At 42.6% G+C, this 5,067-nt stretch overlaps 1 pseudogene; it reads left to right on the top strand.

Annotated features, from left to right (window-relative positions):
* The first annotated feature begins 3,827 nt into the window (after positions 1-3,827).
* On the top strand, positions 3,828-4,775 carry LOC126071717 (olfactory receptor 2A5-like; annotated as a pseudogene).
* Positions 4,776-5,067: the final 292 nt, after the last annotated feature.

The following is a 5,067-nucleotide window of genomic DNA, read 5'->3' as shown; positions in this document are numbered from 1 at the left end:
GAACTGAAGAAAAAATTCAAGCCTCAAGTTGTAACAGAGAAGGATTCTATGGGGAAAATATTAACCCACGCAGGAAGCATCAAAAGAAATAGAAGGAATACACAGAGTCATAGCAAAAAAAAATTAGTCGATGTTCAACCATTTCAAGAGGTGGCATATGATCAGGAACCGATGGTACTGAAGGAAGAAGTCCAAGCGGCTCTGAAGGCTCCAGCCAAAAACAAGGCTCCAGAAATTGATGGAATATCAGTTGAGATGTTTCAACAAACAGATGCAGCACTGGAGGTGCGCACTCGTCTATGCCAAGAAATATGGAAGACAGCTTCCTGCCCAACTGACTGGAAGAGATCCATATTTATGCCTATTCCCAAGAAAGGTGATCCAACCCAATGTGGAAATTATAGAACAATATCATTAATATCACCAGCAAGCAAAATTTTGCTGAAGATCATTCAAAAACGGCTGCAGCAATATATTGACAGGGAACTGCCAGAAATTCAGGTCAGTTTCGGAAGAGGAGGTAGAACCAGGGATATCATTGCTGATGTCGGATGGATCCTGACTGAAAGCAGAGAATACTAGAAGGATGTTTACCTGTGTTTTATTGACTATGCAAAGGCATTCGACTGTGTGGATCATAACAAATTATGGATAACATTGAGAAGAATGGGAATCTCAGAGCACTTAATTGTGCTCATGAGGAACCTTTACATAGATCAAGAGGCAGTTGTTCAGACAGAACAAGGGAGTACTGATTGGTTTAAAGTTAGGAAAGGTGTGCGTCAGAGTTGTATTCTTACACCATACCTATTCAATCTGTATGCTGAGCAAATAATACGAGAAGCTGGACTATATGAAGAAGAAAGGAGCATCAGGATTGGAGGAAGACTCATTAACAACCTGCATTTTGCAGATGACACAACCTTGCTTGCCGAAAGTGAAGGGGACTTGAAGGACTTACTAATGAAGATCAAAGACCACAGCCTTCAGTATGGATTGCACCTCAACATAAAGAAAACAAAAATCCTCACAACTGAACCAATGAGCAACATCATGATAAACAGAGAAAAGATTGAAGTTGTCGAGGATTTCGTTTTACTTGCATCCACAATCAACAGCCATGGAAGCGACAGTCAAGAAATCAAAAGACGCATTGCATTGGGTAAATCTTCTGCAAAAGACCTCTTTAAAGTGTTGAAGAGAAAGATGTCACCTTGAAGACTAAGGTGCGCCTGACCCAAGCCATGGTATTTTCAATCGCATCATATGCATGTGAAGGCTGGACAATGAATAAGGAAGACTGAAGAAGAATTGATGCCTTTGAATTGTGGTGTTGGTGAAGAATATTGAATATACCATGGAGTGCCAAAAGAACCAACCAATCTCTCTTAGAAGAAGTACAGCCAGAATGCTCCTTAGAGGCAAGGATGGCGAGACTGCGTCTTACATACTTTGGACATGTTGTCAGGAGGGGTCAGTCCCTGGAGAAAGACATCATGCTTGGCAGAGTGCAGGGTCAGTGGAAAAGAGGAAGACCCTCAACGAGGTGGATTGACACAGTGGCTGCAACAAAGAGCTCAAGCATAACAATGATTGTAAGGATGGCTTAGGACGGGGCAGTGTTTCTCTCTGTTGTGCATAGGGTCACTATGAGTCGGAACCTACTAGACAGCACCTAACAACAACAACCTACAATATGCACCTCTGCCCTCTGAAATTGTTAAGACATGGATTGGCTTTCTCTCACAATGTCAGCTAAAGTGGGCCTGTTGTGTAGCTGGTGCCCTGCTAGACCCTGAATTAAATTTAATAGTGTGAAAGACACATTTCCACTTAATGTGGAGGAAACAGCATGGGACTAGGAGTTTGAATCCTGGTTCTATCACTTGCTAGCTATTTGATCTTGGATGGCTGATTCTATGAAAATGTATATAGTGATACTTACTGTCATGGATTGAACTATATCCCTCAAAAAATGTGTGCATCAACTTGGTTAGGCCATAATTCCCAGTGTTTTGTGGTTGTCCTCTATTTTGTGATTGTAATTTTATATTGAGAGGATTAGGGTGGGATTGTAACACCATCCTTACTCAGATCACCTCCCTGATCCAATGTAAAGGGAGTTTCCCTGGGGTGTGGCCTGCACCACCTTTTATCTCTCAAGAGATGAAAGGGAAGCAAGCAGAGAGCTGGGGACCTCATACCACCAAAAAAGCAGCACCAGAAGCAGAGCGTGTCCTTTGGACCCGGGGTCCCTGTGCCTGAGAAGCTCCTTAACCATGGGAAGACTGAGGACAAGGACCTTCTTCCAGAGCTGACAGAGAGAGAAAGCCTTTCCTTGGAGCCAACGCCCTGAATTCGGACTTTCAGCCTACATTACTGTGAGGAAATAAATTTCTTTGTTAGAGCCATCCACTTGTGGTATTTCTGTTATAGCAGCACTAGATGACTAAGACACTTACCTCACTGTATTGTTGTGATAATCTAATGAAATAACCTTAAAACATTGTGTACAGTGCCTGCCACACATAAAAAGGAAATTCAATAAATGACCATTTCCTTGTTTGGGGTCTGGAATGGGTGGCATATACAGATGTTAGCATTCTGTTGGGCTAGCAAAGGCATTAAGAGAAAAAAATTGGTCAATAACATGTTCTGTTGTCCAGGTCTGCCAACACAGGATCAAGGATTGAGTCTGGATCAAACTGAAGATTCATTCCTGCCCACCGACCACTCTGCTGTCCTGTGAACACCATGGCTGTGGAGGATTCCTTACTAGTTCCTAAGAAAATCTTCCGGACACACAAGCAGCTATTTCTTAGGTTGATATGTCTCATCTTTTTCAGAAATATCAGGAGCACAGAAGTTTTCTCTAGGTTTCAACACCTGAGTTTCTGTGGGCCATCTTTAGATGTCGACTCATTCTTTAAAATTGTAACTACTGTGGGTAAGGCTGGGAAGGTGGCAGTGAGGAAGATAAAGGTTTTAGAGGAAAGATTTCTCTCCTCTTTCTGAAACAAGTTGATTTAAATTTTCTTTTTTTCATGAAGATGTATTATGTATTGGTTTTCAAAGTTATAGCATCAGAAAGGAAGAAGACAAAGAGAAGCTACATTTTTTTCTTGTTTGTTTTACACTTACACTATCACTGCAGAATTTATTAGTCTTGATAGTTGAAAGAATGATTTTAAGAACTACAGACAACTCTAGAACTTTTTAGTTCGCTATAATACATTTTATATTTTCCTAGCTTCCTTACTTTGGCTGGTTTATGCTGTGATTGTATGCTGTATTGTGTGTGTTTATGTGTTCTTCAAAATATGGCTTCTTCTTCTCTGCCATAGAATTCCTTCCACAGGGCCCTTGGAATTCTTTCAGGCCTAGTCAGTTAAAAAAGGAGACCTAGTGGCACTGTGGTTAAGCGCTCAGCTGATAACCAAAAGTTTGGTGGTTCGAACCCACCAGCTGCTCTGCGGGAGAAAGATGTGGCAATCTGCTTCAGTAAAGATTACAGCCTTGGAAACCCTATGGGACAGCTCCACTCTGTCCTATACAGTCACTATGAGTTGGAATCTACTCGGCGTATAGTGGGCTTGGTTTTGGTTTTTGTTTAGTTAGTTAGATAAACCAACAATATTTATAGAATACCTACCTAGTGCTAGAGCTATGCTAGCCAATTTGGATAGGCTGTTCTCTGGGTTTGGGGGTGGGTAGCTTAGTTGATTGACTAAGCCCTGAGATGCCTTGCATCTGTGGGTCCCACATTCTTTCATTAAGACTGCAAAGGAGTCAGGAATATGTTCTCTTCTATCCTCAGAAGGAAGGCCATGCAAAGCCGAGGCTGGAGAAATCATAGCTCTGTTACTGAGTTTATCCTCCTGGGCTTCTCCAGAAATCCCAGAACCAACTGGATCCTTTTCTTCATCTTCCTCTTCCTCTACTTATTTACAGTCCTAGGCAATGGGTTCATTGTTACCCTGATCAGAGTAGATGTTCGCCTCCACACCCCCACGTACTTCTTTCTCAGCATCCTCTCTCTATTGGATCTCAGCTATGCTACTACCACAGTGCCCCAGATGTTGGTCCATCTAGTAAGCAAGAACAAAACTATCTCCTACATTGGGTGTGTGGTCCAGATGTACTTTTTCCTGACCTTGGGCATCACTGAGACCTGGATTTTTCCAGCCATGGCCTATGACAGATATGTTGCCATATGCTATCCACTCTACTGTGGAGTTCAGATGAGCCAAACCCTGTGTATACTCTTGGCAGTCAGCTCTGCCCTTTGTGGTATCACCTGTGCTCTCGTCTACACGGTCTTTGCAACGAATCTTCCCTACTGTGGCCGCAATGAGATCAACCACTTCTTTTGTTAAATCCCTGCTGTCTTGAAGTTGGCTTGTGCAGACACATCTCTCAATGACCAAGTGGACTTTATCTTGGGTTTCATCTTGCTCTTGATCCCATTAGCCCTCATCCTGGCCTCATATATTCGCATCTTCATGGCTATTCTGAGGATTCGTTCCACCCAGGGGCAAATCAAGGCCTTCTCTACCTGTGCCTCACACATCACTGTGGTCACCATGTTTTATATTCCCTGCATGGTCATGTATGTGAGGCCTGGCTCCAAGGCCTTCCCAGAGGATGACAAGAAGTTGGCTCTGTTCTATAATGTCATCTCTGCCTTTCTTAACCCCATCATCTACAGCCTTAGAAACAATAATGTGAAGAGGGCTTTCCTCAGGTTAATTGGAATGACCGAGGGTACTCAGTAGACCATGGAGTAGGACTGTCTGCAATTCCTCTGGTCTCCTGTCTACACTTCCACACTTTCACTTCAGTCTCTGGACTGAGTGAAGAGCCCAGGATGAGGGAGGTACCTAGAAATAACCACTTTCACATTAATTTGCCAATGAAAACATTAGGAAAGGACTCAGAGGGAACTGTGTTCCAGGCTTAAATCCAATATTGACCTGCTGTGGCCTTGGAAAAGTAAACTCTCCGGGATTTAATTTCCATGCCTGTAAAATGTATTTTATGATATTCATGGTGCCTAAATAATAATAA

Source organism: Elephas maximus, chromosome 3 (assembly GCF_024166365.1).
Source record: "Elephas maximus indicus isolate mEleMax1 chromosome 3, mEleMax1 primary haplotype, whole genome shotgun sequence".
Lineage (NCBI taxonomy): Eukaryota > Metazoa > Chordata > Mammalia > Proboscidea > Elephantidae > Elephas > Elephas maximus.
Note: the sequence above shows the minus strand (reverse complement) of the source record. Positions and strands in the feature narration are given on the sequence as shown.